General features: G+C 53.1%; 1 protein-coding gene across 28 annotated transcripts in view; it reads left to right on the top strand.

Moving 5' to 3' along the window:
- The first annotated feature begins 218 nt into the window (after positions 1-218).
- The window catches only part of LOC105473779 (kinesin family member 1A), a 108,744-nt gene continuing 92,357 nt past the window's right edge, over positions 219-16,605 (top strand). For 27 of the 28 annotated variants that reach the window (XM_011727799.3, XM_011727798.3, XM_071073745.1 and 24 more), the window contains exon 1: positions 879-1,030. The gene's annotated coding sequence lies outside the window, so the exon portion shown is untranslated. Of the gene's footprint in view, positions 239-878; positions 1,031-16,605 lie in introns of those variants that run through there. The other variant, XM_011727784.2, reaches the window with a different exon arrangement.

Raw genomic sequence — 16,605 nt, 5'->3', positions numbered from 1 at the left:
GTGCACCCCCGCACCGCAATGCGGGGAGGTCCCCGTGGGCGAGCTGCCCAGAGGCTTTGTCGAAGTTGCCCAGCCCTGGGACGGTGGAGGGAGGGCGGTGGCGCGCACGGAGATACCAGTCAGCCCCTGGAACTAGGAACGCGGCTGGGGGCGGGTGACGCAGGCTGGGGTTTGCCGGGGTGGCCCGCGAGCGGCGTGTGACTTGGGGGTTCAAGGAAGTTAAACTGGACAGGCTGGGGTGAGGACAATGGGGGCCTGGAGAGGTGGGGCGAGAGGAGGGCGGGGGTCCCCACGAGCCGCGGCGGAGGCGAGGCGGCGGGTCCGCGGGCTGGTTGCATCATCCCGCGGGGAGGGCCTCGGTCACTGCTGCTCTTCCCTGGCGCCCCGGACCCGACGCAAGATGCGATTTCACCGCGCACCTGTTACACCCAGAGCCAGCATCCCTGGCGCAAGGAGCCCTCCCTCCCCAGCCCCGCCCGCCCCCCACGATGCGTCTGTCGCTGGCTCCGAGCGGGGGCAGGTGGAGGTTTTACGATTTCACTCGAAAGGGGCCAGGGTGGGGGAGGGCCCGGCGAAGGGTCCGCGGGCAAGTTCAGGTGCATGCGGGGCTTCCGGACGGGGCGTCGCCGCGTCCCTCCCCCGCGAGGTCTCAGGGGCGCGCCGGGGGAGGGGACGCCGCGTCCGAGCCGGGTGTCGGTCCCCCACCCTCCGCGGGGCCCGCCGCGGTGTCAGCGGTGACGTCACAGCCCGGCCCCGGCCCCCTCCGTCCCCAGCCCAGTCCCCGCGGCGGCCGCGTCGCCCGTCCCTCTCCCCGCGCGACAAACCAGCTGGCGACTGGAGCTCGGACGCCGCGCGCAGCCAACCAGCGCCTCGGGAGGGGCGCTGGGCGGGCCGGGCCGGGGGCGCGCAGCCCGTCACGCGGCGGCGCAGTCACAGCTCAGAGCAGCCGGCGAGCGGCAGCAGCTCCGGGCTCGGGAGCCCGCGCCCATGCCAGTGCCCATGCGGGGCCGCCGCCAGTGACGCCAGAGAGGTAAGGCAGGGGCCCGCCCGGCCTCCCGCGCCCCTCGCCCCGCATCTGCGCCCCGCAGCCCGCGCCCGCAGCCCGCACCTGCACCCACTGCGCCCAGGGCGGGGAGCTCCGGCCCTGCGCCCTTGTTGCGACCCGAAGCGCGGGCACTGTGAGGCCCCTTCCCTTCCAGACCTTCCTCCATCTCCGCAGAGAACAATGGGGGAAATTCAGGGGTGTCCGCCCTTCAGGTGCCGCTGGAGAAGGTCCCTTTGCCGCGATCTCAGCTGCAGCGGACGGGGGTCGCCCTCTGGAGGGCTCGCCCGGCCGGCGGGATCGGGATACCCCCGCCTTTCCCCGGCTATTCCGCTCTCCTGGAGAGGAGCCACCTGCGGGGCTGCGGGAGGGGCTGCGCCCAGACGGCGGGGGAGGGGAGGGATGGAGAGCGGGGCTGAGGACGCGGATGCCGCACCTGGGAGGGTGCGCGGCTGCAGCGCTTCGGCCTGAGGGGAGAGCGCGCAGGGCTGCCGGGCGCGGGCAGCTGCTCGGGTCCCCGGGGTGGGGGAGGGCGGATGCTGGAGCCTGGAGCAAAACAGGCAGGCGGGGCGGGGTCTGCGGCGCTGGGGCCTGGCCACCCGCGTCCTTGCACCGCCGGGCTGCCCATCACCCCCTCCCACGCCAGAGACCCCAGCTCCCTTCCAGAAAGACCCAGCACTTGGGAGGGGCTGCCGGCGAGCGCTGCCTGCGTCTCAGCCGCCAGCGCCCCTGTAACAGGTGTGGCCCGGCGGCGAGGGAGGGGCTGCGGGGCTGTCGGGTCTAGGATGGTGGCGCGCCCCCGGCGCCCGGGCTCGGATGACAGGAAGGAATAGTGGCCGCGAAGACCTTCGCACTCCCGCTTTAAGCTGCCCCTCACACCGACTCCCCGCAAACCAGCGGCCCAGCCCTCTCGCTGGGGAAGGGCCGGGCAGCATCCCCGCCGGGAGGGAGGGTCCGCCGGAGCGGGGCGCTGGGCGCGGGTAGGTGGGGTTGGGGGGGCACTGCCGGCCGCAGGGGCGGGAGGGGGAGGGGAAGGAGGGAATGCCAAGTCATGGGGCCTGCTGGGCGCGAGCGCGACGTCGCCCGGCGCGGACCCGATGCGCGCCCACGTCCCCGGGAATAGGGACTTTTCTCCAGAGACTGGAGGACCCCCTCCCCAAGCAGCAGCCCTTTCCAAGGGGTGCCTGCATTGCTGGGATTAAAGGCCTGCCAGGGCAAGCGGATTGGATCTTGCGGCTGCGGAGAGGAGGCGGTTCGGAGAGGCCCCTGCCGCGCAGGGCTGGTACTGGCCTCACCCTGGGGACGCACAGCGCGACACCGTGCTCGGCTCTGCGGGACACCCTGTCGCACTCAGGCTGGCGGGACCTTTGCCAGGGAAGCCATGCCAGCACCCCTGTGGTCTGAGAAGGCAGCAGAGGGTTTGAAGGGAAGCTCTGGGGTCCACGTGGGGGTTGGGGCTGCACCTGCGGCGGCCATTTTGCAGGTGTGGTTGGCCACCAGCCTTAGCCAGGCTGTGGAGTGGGGCAGGTGTGGAGCTTGCAGTGCAGGGTGTGAGATGAGCCAGGGCCAGGGCTCAGGTCTGCCCTTGCATTGAACACACACCGTCTATTTAGAGGGGTTCCTTGTTTGGTTGATGGGGTAGTTGGAGTCAAGACCCAGGAACCCTCTGGACCAGAGATGCTGTAAGGCAGCTGGCTGAGGGGCCCAGCGTGGGGTCGGGGGAGGGCAGCCTTTACCTGGGGTGAAGCCTCGGGAGGGCACTGGGTCCAAGGCAGGGCCCAGATGAACAGCTTCACTCTGGCTGCAGATGGATCTGAGGCCCTGCAGGTGTCCTCCCTGGGCAGGTCCACACGGCGGACAGAGGCTGGAATCAGGTGTCAAGGCAGGGTTCCCAGCCCAGACCCAGGGAGGTCCCTGTGGTGAGGGCCTGCAAGATGTCTGCTGTGTGCCAGCCCTGCTCCCAGCCAGGTGCTGCCCCCCGGGTGCCTCCTTTCCCCCTTCCCCACTGGAATGTCCCACAGACTGCCCTGTCTGGGGCTCTGGCTGGCCAGTCACAAACAGGTGGAGTCTGGAGTTCTGCCCAAAGCCCAGGGCTGATGCTTGGCTGGACTGGGATTTAAACTGCGGCCACTGCCCGGCCGCCCAGCCTGTGCCCCACAGTCCTCACTGATGTCATGACTGCTGACCTTGGGCCCACCATGTCCTTTGGGAGTAAGGTAGGGCAGTCCTCCCATGGGATTTGTGGAGGGTGGAAGGGGAGATGTGGGCTACATAGCCTCAGGAGGAGGTGCTGGAGGAGACTGAGGGCATCTCTTCAGGCCACTCAGCCGGGTCAGCCAAAGCCGGTGAGCTGGCTTGACGGGGGCGGGAGGGGAGACGTTCCCACAGAGCTCTGGTCCTACTGGATTGGGGTCTATGGAGGGGCTACCAGCATTAGGCTATTAGGATTGACTGAGCCCTGCACATGCCCAGCTGGCCAATCCTGTCAGGCCTGAGACCATCCGTGCACCTCTATCAGTGAGCTGGGAGGGGCCTGAGCTGCCACCACGGGTGGAGAGTGGTGGGGCCTGGGTCCCCGGGTGGCTGTGATTGGTAGGATGAGCGTGTGGTCATCTGCCTGCAGAGTCCAGGGACCTCTCTAGGACATTGCCACTTTCAGCGTTCTTAGGCCCAAAAGATGTGGCTCACCACCCCCAATATGGGTGGCCAAAGGGGCTCAAGGTGTCACCTCCCACTGCCCATCACCCACTCCAACTCCATGCCCAGGAGCATCTCTGAGAACCCTGAGGGGCTGGGCTACACCCTGCCCCAAACCTGTCCATGGGTGGCCAGGGTACCCAGGGACACAGCCAGGCAGTGTGGGGCCTGTGTCCTTGCTGGGTTCTGCCCCTTAGGTGGTGGCCTCCGGCCACAGGCCCATCCCTGCCACAGGAGGGTTTGGGATCCCAGAGCTTTGCATCCCAGTCCTTTGGCATGGCACCTGAGCAGAGACAGGGGCACAGTGGCCCCACCTGACGAAGCCAGCTTGCTCTTTAGCTCCTGAGCCCCACTGGGATCCCCCCCCTCAGCCTGGCTGGCCTCTCGCCACCCCAGCGCCTCCACCCCCAGGGCCTGGAGAACCCAGGGAACAGCCGGCTTGGCTTGGCCCATGTGCTCCAGTTGTGCTGTGGGGCAGAGGGCACAGTCAAGGTCAGCAGTCAGTGGAGGCTGAGCCTCCTGACCTCTCCTGCTCCTCACCAGCCCATGCTGCCAGCTTCGGCCTCCTACAGGCCTAGCGAAGTGTAGAGATTGATCCGGATGTGTGGATGTGGGACTTGGATGTGGGACTCAGAGGCTGGGGTTGCTGGAATCTGAGTAGGAGGGGCTGCTGCCTCTCTAAAGCCTCCTCACCCTGGATTTAATCTCCTAATCCCAGGCCTTGTGGTCTGGGCAGGCCCAACCCTGGCCGCCACAGAGCCTGGAGATTCAGATGGCCTTTGGGGGTCCCTCCTGCTTGCCATCCCTGCCAGATTTCAGGATGCCCTGGAGTCTAGGGAGGGCAGGCCAGTGCCCGGCTATCCAGGCATCCTGGCGCTTATTCCTCACCCTTCCTCACAGTGCCCTGGAGGGGGCCAGAGCAGTCACTTGGCCACACACACTCATAGTCACATGATCCACTCCAACACACACTGATACACATACACGTACATGTACACACACATTGCACACACAGACACACACATGCACACACACACCCATACATACATTCACACACAGAGAGACACTCATACGTACACACATGTTCATGCACACATGCACACTCACACACCCACACATGCATTCACACACAAACACACACAGACATACACACATGCTCATGCATGGCTATATACACACATACATGCATGCAGATATAGACACACACACACACACACACACACACACACACACACACACACACACACAGAGTCTCTGCATCCCTCGTCCCTGTCTTTGTTCTTGCCTGGGTTTCTTCTCTTGAATACTTTCTATTCAACCTCCACATTAGGTTTTAGGCCCCCCTCAAATGCTGCCTCTGCCGTGATGCCTGCTGTCACCCCTACCCCTCAGATTGGCACCCCCTCCACAACCATAGGTTTCCAGGGGTGGGGAAGAAGACAGGGAACACTGATTGGGCGTAGCCTCCACTGTGCACCTCATGTGCTTCCCTTTATCCCATGCCACTCCACACCTGAACAATGAGAACAGCACCACTTGGCTCCGACCCCACTGAACCAGGTGGTGGTGGTTCCATTTTCCAGGTATGGAGACTGAGGTTCCTGAGAAGCCCATGTGGCTTGTGAAGAGAGGACCTGGGACTCCGAGGACGGTAGCTCCTTTAGTGCTTTCTGCCCGTCCCCCTACTTTTCCCTCTACCCCCATTGTCCCTGACTTCTCCCACCCCCATGGGGGCCAGCACGGTGCCTCACACAGAGTGAGAACTCAGTGCTCTTCCATGGCTGAGCTGGTTGTTTTAGCCCAGGTATTGCATTTCCTGGTGGAGTCCAGGGTGAGCTTTGGCCACCCTCTAAGGGGTTGGGGTGTCCTTGGGTCTCGGGGTCTCCTGTTCGGGGCCTACAGATTCCTGAGCGAGCCTGGCAGAAGAATGACAGCCATCCCCTATCCTCTGGGCCTCCCATGGGGCTCCTGAAATGCAGCTCTAGGGACAGGCATGGCCCTCGACTGCTCCTGCAGGGCCCCTTCCCTGAGGCTAGTAGTGCCAGGAGTACCCTCAAGGGGTTCCTGCCCCCACCTCAGCCCTGCCAGGAACTCTCAGATGGGCCTCAGTTTCCCTTTCCATCTGTCATCAGCTCAAGCCAGGACGGTGCAGGACAGGGCTGGGCTGGGCTGTCAGTGCTCAAGGTCCTGGGTCGGTGTGACTCCTGAGGGGCTGCTGTGGGGCTGGGGCGGGCTGTACTCAGTTGCTCGGTGTCATCTGGTCCCCACTCTCCTCCTGCTTCCGGGGCTGGGGCCCCACCATGGCTGCAGGTCCTTGGGGCCTGGGAGGGCTGCAGCTCTAGGACAAGCAGTGGATGCAGTGGGGCAGGTGCAGACCAGAGGAGCACGCTTATGGCCTCACACCTTTTGCATCAGCTCTGTACTTAGGCAAGATGTTCTTGGTTGGTGTTTTATTTTCTCCAGCTCTTGGTTATCTTTATTTTATTTTATTTTATTTTAGAGACAGGGTCTCACTCTGTCACCCAGGTTGGAGTGCAGTGGTGCAGTCACAGCTCCCTGCAGCCTCAACCGCCTTGGGTTCAAGTGATCCTCCTATCTCAGCCTCCTGAGTAGCTGGGACTATGGGCATGTATCACCATGCCTGGCTAATTTTTTGTAAAGATGGGGTTTTGCCATATTGCCCAGGCAAGTGCTGAACTCCTGGGCTTAAGCAATCCTTCTGCTTTGACTCCACAAAGTGCTGGGATTGTAGGCATGAACCACTGCACCCAGCCTTTTTATTTTCTTGAATGGGTTTTTTCCCCTTTATGGCACCTCCACAAGTGGCCTCTGGCAGCTGCTTGCCATGTCCCCTGGATTGGAGTCTCTGTTTCTTGGACCCTAGAGCTGCTTGTTTCTTGGTTTCCTGTCTTGTTTTGCTGGAACACATCCTTGTGTGACTTCCTTGAAAGGGTGCATGAGTCTTTGGTGTGTGAGTGTGTTTTTGCTGTGTCCCTTGCTCTGGGTGGTAGTGTCTGGGGTGCTTCTGTTCCTAAGTAGTCTTCCTGGGAACTCTGAGGACGGGGTCACCGTGGCTTTCTGCATCAGGTCACTTATGAGCAGACTTTGTTGGCAACTCATCTTTTCTCCCTGGAAGCTTTTAGCATCCTGTCTTTTCCTTGGTGTTCTGACTCCATGTGGATGGGTGTAAGGGTGGGGTTCACATTTATTGGCACTTGGTGGGCCCTTCACACTGAAGTCAGGGTCTCTTATTCTATTTGTTTGTAATTTCCTCCCTTTCATTTTTTTCTTTTACCCTGAATTCATGGGTAGGTCTGTTTGGTTGCTTTTCTCTTGTATATTCTGTCTCCTTGTTTACATTCTAAAGTCCTTTGACTGCCTTTTCTAGAGGTTGTTTTTGAATCTTGAACGTCAGCTCTTACATTTTTCATCTCTAAAATCTTCGCTTTTCTAACTGTTCTGCCTCATAGCTTTCTGCCCTTGTTTTGAAAATGAGCATCTTCTTGAATCTCCCAGGTGTGTGGACAGAGGTTGTGCTCGGTTGTTTCGTGTCTGTTCCATGCTTTGCCTGTCCTTCCCACAGGGCCTGTTTTCTGCTGGCAGCTCTGGTCCTTCCCTTCACACTCTGTTCTCACGCCCAGGGAAGGCCTTCGTTGGCCCATCACGCATTAGGGAGGCTATTGGTGGGAGCGGCAGGGCTGCTGCTGCTCACCCCGGAGTGGTTCTGACCAGAGCTGGGGTGGGGTGTCCATAGCAGGCCCTGGCTTAGGTGAAGGGGTGGGGCTGGCTGCCAAGCTGCCCCTGCATATCAGAATGAGGGGTGCCACCTTCTTCACCTCACTGAAGGCTTCACTCCTGCCATGGAGAAAGGCGTTCAGCTGCTCACCTGCGGGCACTGGCAGTGACCACTCTCGGAGGGTGGGTGGCGGGACTAGGGGTGCAGGCTTCCATGTTACCCTCACTTCTCACCTCTGCCTTCCACAGGGTGCTTGAGTTCTTGAGCCTGAGCCCCCTGCCCCTTCCCTGCCCTCTGCAAGTGGCACTTGGGGCTGAGGTCCCAGGAGATGCCTCTCCGATGCCCTTTGCAGTTGTGAGCTCTCTGGTGGGCTCTGGCCCTGTCTCATGGGGTCCCAGAGTGACCAGTGTGCCTGGCAGTCATCGGACCTGGGGCTCCTTACTCTCCAGGGGTGGACAGGACACTCCTCTATGACCATTGGTTGTAATTCTAAGAAAAACTTGCTGTGGTTTTTTTCTCAAACTCTTCAAGAAGGATCAGTGTTTCAGGAAGTGGCCCATGCCGATGCTTTGTTCTGGGCTGGCCCTGCTGGGTGTGCACATGGAGGGCCACTGGTCTAACTGGGAGCAGGTGGATCCCTGACGTGAAGGAGGATCCCCAAGGTGAAGGTTGATCCTTGAGGTGAAGGTGGATCCAGAGGTAAAGGCAGATCCTGAGGTGAAGATGGATCCCCAGGTGAAGGTGGATCCCTGAGGTGAAGGTGAATCCTGAGGTGAAGGCTGATCCCGGAGGTGAAGGTGGATCCCTGAGATGAAGGTAGATCCCCAGGTGAAGGTGGATCCTGAAGTGAAGGTGGATCCCTGAGGTGAAGGTAGATCCTGAAGTGAAGGTGGATCCCTGAGGTGAAGATGGATCCCCAGGTGAAGGTGGATCCCTGAGGTGAAGGTGAATCCTGAAGTGAAGGCTGATCCCGGAGGTGAGGGTGGATCCCTGAGATGAAGGTGGATCCCCAGGTGAAGGTGGACCCTGAAGTGAAGGTGGATCCCTGAGGTGAAGATGGATCCCCAGGTGAAGGTGGATCCCTGAGGTGAAGGTAGATCCCCGAGATGAAGGTAGATCCCCAGGTGAAGGTGGATCCTGAGGTGAAGGCGGATCCCGAGGTGAAGGTGGATCCCCAGGTAAAGGTGGATCCCCAAGGTGAAGGCAGATCCCCAAGGTGAAGGCAGATCCCGAGGTGAAGGCGGATCCCGAGGTGAAGGCGGATCCCGAGGTGAAGGCGGACCCAGAGGTGAAGGCTGTCTGGGCTCCAGGTGGACACCTGTGCAATGCTCTGCAGTGTGGGTTTCCCCAGCAGCTGGGCAGGGAGTGCCTGTGCCAGGCCTGTGTCCACCCCTCACCGTCACCCCATGCCTGGTCTTTCCTGGACGCTTCTTAAGCGGAGACACACTTTGTTGTCTGCCTTAGCGCCACCCCCATACCCCCTTCCACAGGGACTTGGCTTTTTCTGCCGATGCCCCCACCCCAGGGTGAGGCGGGAACTTGAAATGTCCCCAAAGCAACAGGGGAGTTCCTCCAGGGCCACCCTGCCCTCTGTGCCTGCAGTGACTTGCGGGGCATGGCCCGGTGTGGCCCGGTGGGTCTTCTGTACGCATTTTTACCAAGTGAATGGATTCTGTTCCCCTCCCCTCTGTCCCGGGGCCCCTGGCTCAGGGCTCATGGTCTCCCTTTCCTGGAGTCACCACAGCCGGCTGGCCACACACACATGAATGGCCACCATCCCCCAGCCCTCTTTCCCTCTCCTGCCCATGGGCCATCTTCTCTGCCCACTTCCTGTGGATGCATCCTGGGTCTAGTCAGACCCTCAGACACCCATGGTGTTGCCTCTGTGTCCCCAGCGCAGACACCACCCTGCCACCAGCAGCTTCTCAGCCTCTTCTTTTCCTCCGGGCAGTCATCCTAGCCCCTCTGGCTTCCTCCCTGCCACCCTTGAGCCTGTGCCCTCATCTCTGGCCACTCCAACCAGTGTGACCTCACCCCACAGGACCAGTTCATGCTTCTTGTCTCTGATGACTTCCTGCCCCACCTGTCCCAGAGGCTGCCCCTCTCTGTCTTTGAGGGGAGCTCACCCTTTCTCCTGGGCTCTGGCATGTGCTGTGTCCGGCACTGTGACCCGCAGCTCACCGCCTTCTCAGGGGTTCAGCTGTGTCAGACCCCCATCCTCAGCTTTACCTTCTGCCATCAGCCACGCCCACAGGCTCTGACAACCCTTGGGGCTGCCTGGTTCCCTCTCAGATTGGCTGACAGAACAACTTCTTGAAGATAGTTACCTTTCTTTTCTTTTCTTTTCTTTTCTTTTTCCTTTTTTTTTTTTCTTTTTGAGATGGAATCTCACTCTGTAGCCCAGGCTGGAGTGCAGTGGCACAACCTCTACCCACTGCAACCTCTGCTTCCCAGGTTCAAGCGATTCTCCTGCCTCAGTCTCTCAAGTAGCTGGGATTACAGGTGCCTGCCACCACGCCCAGCTAATTTTTGTATTTTTAGTAGAGACGGGGTTTCACTGTGTTAGCCAGGGTGGTCACGAACTCCTGACCTCAAGTGATCTGCCCGCCTCGGCCTCCCAAAGTGCTGGGATTACAGGCATAAGCCACTGCAATCAGCCAATAGTTACATCTTTAAAAATTGTGTCATGTGGTAGCAAAAATATACAACAAAGAATACAGAATAATATTACAACCAACGGCCACATGCCCATCAGCTTTCAAAACAAGGCATTTCCAACCTGCTTCCCAAGGGCAGCACTGGCAGAGGGCTCACGGCCACCCGGCATCTCGGCTGACCCACCTCACCCTGGGGAAGAAGAGGGACAGATGGGTCCTGGCGGGAGAGAGGTCCCTCCACGTCACCATGGCATATCGAGTGGCTTGGTGGCGTCTAGGCCCTTAGACCCCCTCCACACCCATAACTGTGAATTCGGTGCCGATCGCTCCTGGAGTGTCATCGTCCACCCTGAGTCTGTGGAGTGCTGCTTGTGTGTTTGAAGCTTTGAGAGGGCTGCAGCCGACTCTGCATTCGTCTGCATCTTGGATGCTGGGCGTTTGGGCTGTTTCCATCCATTCTTTTTGCATTGATAAATCATGCTATATTTGGGTGTATTTCTCCTGTGAATATGTACAACATCTACTTGCAGAGTTGCTGGGGCACATGGTCTGCAGCCCTCCAGATGTTACCATGTTATTTTCAAAGTGGTGGCACCTGTTCACTCCCAGGGTGAGCTGTAAAGCTCCTGTGGCCTCCTCCTGACAGCGCTTGGTGTGCCCCCCTTTTAAATGTTGTGATCTGGTGGATACAGTTTGAAAATATGGTTTCCGAATTACTACCGTGGTTGAGTATCTTTTCATGTAAATTGCCAGTTCATATCTTTTTGCCCATTTTCTTTTGTGATGTTTAAAATTTTTATTTTTCTCTGTCCTCTATATATTCTGCGTACAAATCCTTCGTTGGATTGTATGTGTCGCAGATACCTTCTCCAGGTGGGTGGGGTTCTCGTCACCGTTTTAGTGATATCTTTTGATACCCTACCTTCCTTTTGGTGTTTTCTGTGGGTAAAGAGATCCTTTCGGCTGGGCACGGTGGCTCACACCTGTAATCCCAGCGCTTTGGGAGGCTGAGGTGGGTGGATCACTTGAGGCCAGGAGCTTGAGATTAACCTGGCCAATGTGGCGAAACCCTATCTCTACCAAAAATATGAAAAATAACAATAAAAATAGATGTGGTGGCGCATGCCTATAATCCCAGTTACTTGGATGGCTGAGACACAAAAACCTTTTTTTTTTTTTTTTTTTTAATACTTTAAGTTCTAGGGCACTGTGCACAACATGCAGGTTCGTTCCATAGGTGTACATGTGCCATGTTGGTTTGCTGCACCCATCAACTCGTCATTTACATTAGGTATTTCTCTTGAATCCTGGTGGCAGAGGTTGCAGGGAGCCGAGATTGCACCACCACACTCCAGCCTGGGCAAGAGAGTGAGACTGTCTCAAAAAATAAATAAATAAATAAATAAATAAATAAATAAATAAAATCCTTCCCTAGGGGTAGTATGAAGATAAAACTCTTCTTTGTTTTCTTCCAAAACATTTGTTGTTAACATACAGGTCTTTAATCCACATGGAATTTATTTGACCTGTAAAGGGATCTAATGGTATATTTTCCATGTTGCCAACCAGTGTTCCTTCCATCGCTGGTTCGGTCGTCCGTCCTCTCCTACTTGCTCTGTAAAACCACCTTTCCCCGAGATCGAAAGGACTGTGCTTCTGCAGGTCTGTTCCTGGGGTCGCTTCTGTTGCACTCGTGGTGGCCTCTTCCTGTCCCAATACAGCCCACCTTCATGCCAGGGCTTCCTACTCAGGCTCAAGGTCACAGGGCATGTTGCCTTCTGCCCTCTGGTCTTTTTTTTTCTTTCTTCAGACTTGTTATTGATATTCTTAACATCTTACTCTACCATATACGTTTTTAGAAGCAACTTGTCATGATTCACAAAAAAACTTGAGTTTTCATATGAAACGTCATTGAGTTTTCAAATCAATTTGGGTAAAATTAAATGTTTTCAAGATATTGAGATTTCTTTTCCATGAATAAGTTATAGTTCTCCATTTATTTAGATTTTCTGCAATGTTTCTAGTAGAGTTCTACAATTTTCTTTATAAAAAGTTAGTGACGGCCGGGCACAGTGGCTCACGCCTGTAATCCCAGCACTTTGGGAGGCCGAGGCGGGCAGATGACCAGGTCAGGAGTTCGAGACCAGTCTGGCCAACATAGTGAAACCTCATCTCTACTAAAAATACAAAAAATTAGCCGGGGGTCGTGGTGGATGCCTGTAATCCTAACTACTCGGGAAGCTGAGGCAGGAGAATCACTTGAACCCAGGAGGCGGAGGTTGCAGTGAGCCGAGATCACGCCACTGCACTCCAACCCCAGGTGACAGTGTGAGACTCCATCTCAAAAAAAAAAAAAAAAAGTTAGTGACACTTATTCCTAGGTACTCTATAGTTTGCATTATTATTTTATTTATTTATTTATTTATTTTTTAGAGAGAAGGTCTTTCTCTGTTGCCCAGCCTGGGGTGCAGTGGTGTGATCATAGCTCACTGCAGCCTTGAACTTCCAAGCTCAAGTCATCCTCCTGCCTCAGTCTCCCAAGGAGCTGGTACTACAGATGTCGCCACTACTCCTGGCTAATTAAAAAAAAAAAATTGTTTTAGAGGTGGGTCTTGCTATGTTGCTCAGGCTGGTCTTGAATTCCTGGGCTCAAGTGATCGTTCTACCTTAGCCTCCATGGTAGCTGGGACTACAGGTGTGAGCCACTGTGCCAGATTGGGTTATTATTTTAAAGGATACCTTAAAATATGTTTTAATTCTTTATCTCGGATAGATAAGAATGTTCTTGATTTCTACAACCTTATTGAACCTTCCTACTTCAAATAATTTTTCTTTGGATTCTCTTGATTTCTGTGTAGATGAGCTAGTGGTCTGCAAATAATGACAGTTTGGTTTCTTTCTTTCAAATTCATATTATGTTTGTTATTTTCCTGTCTTACTGGTCTGGCTAGAACCTCTCCTACAATGTTAAACAGAAGTAGAGATAGCAAGCATCCTGGACTTGTTTCTGAATTTAAAGGAAATGTTCCTATCCTAGGCTTAAGCAATCCTCCTGCCTCAGCTTCTCAAGGACCTGGGACTATAGGCGTATGCTACCATACCTGGCTAATTTTTTTATTTTTTATTTTGTAGGGATGGGGTCTCACTATGTTAGCCAGGCTGGTCTTGAGCTCCTGGGCTCAAATGATCCTCCTATCTCAACTCCCTAAAGTGCTGGGATTTCAGGTGTGAGCCACCATGCCCAGCCTCATGCATATTCTTTTAAAGTGCACACAGAATGTGTGCTAAAATTTGCCATATGCTGGTCATAAAGCAATCATTTTACCATTAAGTGTGATGTTTGGGTAGGTTTTAGTAGATAGGTATTATGAGGTTAAAAAAGTTTTCTTTTATTCTAATATTGCTTAGAATTTTATCACAAATGAGTCTTGAAAATTATGGAACGCTTTTTAAGTATCTATTGAGGGCCTCATATTCTTTCTTCTTTAATTTGAAAATTATAATAACAGCTATCCTAATGTCAAGTTATACTGGTATTCCTGGCATATGCTTACCTACATTGCCCTTTTTATTTGTTACTGTATTTTCTTGCTAATTTTTCAGACTTTCCTACCGATGTTCATCAGTAAAATTGGTCTATAATCTTTCTCAAATTTTTCTTGTTTACTTTGATGCTAAAATTCTATTAACATCAATGAATGAGCTAGGAGTACAGTTGGCTCTCCATATCTGTGGGTTCTGCATCTGTGAATTCAACCAGATCAAAATTTTTGGAAGAAAAGTATGGTTTGTCTATATTGAACATGTACAAACTTTTTTTTCCCTTGTCACTATTACCTGGACAATACAGTGTATAGTAACTATTTATTAATACATAGCATTCACATTGTATTTGGTATTATAACTAATCTTGAGATGATTTAAAATATATGGAAGGGGCTGGGCGCAGTGGCTCACGCCTGTAATCCCAGCACTTTGGGAGGCCAGGGCAGGCAGATCACCTGAGGTCGGGAATTCAAGACCAGCCTGACCAACATGGAGAAACCCTGTCTCTACTAAAAATACAAAATTAGTTGGGTGCAGTGGTGCATCCCTGGTGGTGCATACTAGGGAAGCTGAGGCAGGAGAATTGCTTGAACCCCGGGAGGCAGAGGTTGCAGTGAGCCAAGATTGCACCATTTCACTCCAGCCTGAGCAACAAGAGCGAAACTCTGTCTCTCTATCTCCCTCTCTCTCTATATATATGTGTGTGTGTGTGTGTGTGTATGTATATATGTGTGTATATATGTGTCTGAATATATGTGTATGTATGTGTATATATATGTGTGTATATATGTGTGTGTATATATGTGTGTGTGTGTGTATATGTATATGAGGATGTGTAGGTCAAATGCAAATACTACACTAGCTCATATGAGTGACTTGAGCATCTGTGGATTTTGGTATCTGTGGGGGGTCCTGGAACTAATCTCCTACTGATACTGAGGGATGACTTTATATTCTTTGAGTGTTTCCCTCTCTTTCCTCCATTCTCATAAAGAGTTTGTATAGGATTGATACTATGTTTTTAAAAAAGGTATGGTGGAACTCACCTGTAAGAAGTGTCTGAATCATCTACCTTTTTGTGTGGGTAGATTTTTTAACTATTGGATCAATTTATTTAATAATTGTAGGAAAATTCGTGTTTCTATTGCTTTTTCTCGTAGTTATGCATCACATTTTCCTGGTTCTTGGCAGATCTAGTAATTTTTGATTGGATGCTAGACATGATTTTTATATTTTAGAGTGTCTGACTTATATTTCTTGCTTTAGTGCATGTTGGGCTTTGTCTTGGCAGGTGCTTAACTTACTTGAAGACCAGTTTGATCAGTTGAGGCCTGTTCTTAAACTTTTCTAGAGTTGGTCTGGAGTAGACCACTTGCAGGAATAGTTTAGTCCCCCACCTAGGGCACGCCTTCTGCAGGGTCTCCACGGACTATCTGGAGTGGAGGCTCAAGAGGACTCCCTATTCTGGCTGATTGGATCACAGATGTCTCCTTACTTTGTGTGAGTTTTGGGAATCGTTCAGCTTACAACGGCCCAGTCTTTTTGTGTCTGGATTATCTGGGAATGGACTAGTACTCTGAAAAGACTCAAGGGTACCCCTGTGTAAATTTCTGGACTTCTACTGAGCAGCTCCCTTCTTCCAGAACTCTTAACTCACAACCTCCAGCTGCCTCCGCCCACCCAAACTCTGACCGCCATCTTTTCAACCTGTCCAAGCTGCCAAGGTGCTTGGGTCCTACCTCGCTGTGCCTGCCTCCAGGCAGATTTGGAGTGACCATAGGGCTCACCTAGTATGTGCCCTTTCTCTTGGGGATCACAGTCCTGCACTGCCTATTGTCTGACGTTTGAGCACAGTTATTTCTGTATATTTTGTCTTCTTTGCTAGTTGTTGTTTACAGTGAGAGGTTAAGCCTGGTCCCTGGGTCTCCACCATGGCTGGACATGAAAACTCCACATTTTGCTAGGAGTGTTTTCATTTCCATTTAGTAAGTATTTTTATATTTTCATCATGATTTTTCCTTTGGTTTGTTATTTATAAGTTTATTTTTTAAATTTCTAAACATATGGGTTTTAAATTATTTTTTAAATTAATTTTTAGTCTAATTGTGTTCAAATTACATGGTTTATTTGATACAGGTCTTTGAAAGCACCGGCAGTTGCATTATGGTCTAGTACATGGTAGAATATTGTAAATGTTCATATGTGGTTGAAAAGAATGTTGCTCTAATTTTCTGCAAGAGGCACATATGTCCATTAATTCATGATTATTGTGTTACTCATGCTATGCTCTTACTAATTATATATCTGCTTGATCTACCAATTAGTGAGAAGTGTGTTAAAATACCTGTCACGATAAATTAATGAATTCCTCCTTATTACATGACTCTGAACTTTGGTTTTATATTTTCATCCTTTTTTTCTTTCTGGGGTCATTTTGGGTAATTTTTCTCTGACATATTTTCCAGTTCATTAATTCTGTGTTGAGCTCCATTTAATTTGCTGATTAGCCTGTCTGCTAAGCTTTCAGTTTTAAATAATTACATTTTATTTCTAGAAGTTCTGCATGGTTCTTTCCCATATTTTACCCCATTGTTTTTCACTTCTGCTTATTTCTTAGAACATTTAAGCCAACTTATTTTTATAATCTGTATTTGACAATTTTAATATCTGAAGTTACTGAGGATCTAATCCCTCTCTTCCCTCTTTCTTTCTTCTCCCTTCCCTCCGCTTTCCCCCCGCCTCCCTCCGCTCTGCCTCCCCTCTCCTTCCCTTCTCCCTTCCCTTCCCTTTCCTTTCCTTTTTTTCTTCCCTCCTTTTTGGCGACTCTTGCTTATGGTGAATTGCTTCTCCAAGTGTTTGGTAATATTTCATTGTGAGCTAACATTGACTGATGTTCATCTTCGGGAATCTTGGGGCTGTGGGAAAGG

Source organism: Macaca nemestrina, chromosome 11 (genome assembly GCF_043159975.1).
Source record: "Macaca nemestrina isolate mMacNem1 chromosome 11, mMacNem.hap1, whole genome shotgun sequence".
Lineage (NCBI taxonomy): Eukaryota > Metazoa > Chordata > Mammalia > Primates > Cercopithecidae > Macaca > Macaca nemestrina.
This window is presented reverse-complemented; position numbering and strand designations above follow the sequence as displayed.